Here is a 553-nt window from a genome sequence, read left to right on the forward strand (position 1 = left end):
GAGCCCAGGAGTTTGAGGTTGCTGTGAGCTAGGCTGATGCCACGGCACTCTAGCCCAGGCAAGAGAGTGAGACTCTGTCAAAAAAAAAAAAAAACGTGTAACGTTAAAAATTTAATATATTTGGTAATAGTCTGTGCAAAACAAAATAGCTACTGTCTGAAGCTTTCAGTCTAATAAAATAATGAACACTATCTACCAGTGATAATTTGAGCCTAGTATATTTACTTTGGGGCCAAAATTAAATTAGTTAAATTATTGCCTAGTTGCTCAGTAGGATCCGATCTGTAAAATGTTTTTCAAATAATTTTCTCTATAGTGTTTCTGACACAAGGACTGTAGAGAAGCATAGGATAGCAATTATTTATATAAATGATACATATTAAAAAAACACATATCCAGAACCTGTCTTCTTGTACAAGAAGTAAAGTGGGGAACGTGGGAGATAAATGTCTAACCCGTTGGATTCTCATCTCCAATATCCAGATTCGGTCCTGTGCTGAAAGAGAAACCAAGAAAAAAGATGACATCCCAGAAGAAGACAAAGGAAATGTGA

Source organism: Propithecus coquereli, unplaced genomic scaffold, assembly GCF_000956105.1.
Source record: "Propithecus coquereli isolate 6110/MARCELLA unplaced genomic scaffold, Pcoq_1.0 Scaffold323, whole genome shotgun sequence".
In the NCBI taxonomy this organism is placed as follows: domain Eukaryota; kingdom Metazoa; phylum Chordata; class Mammalia; order Primates; family Indriidae; genus Propithecus; species Propithecus coquereli.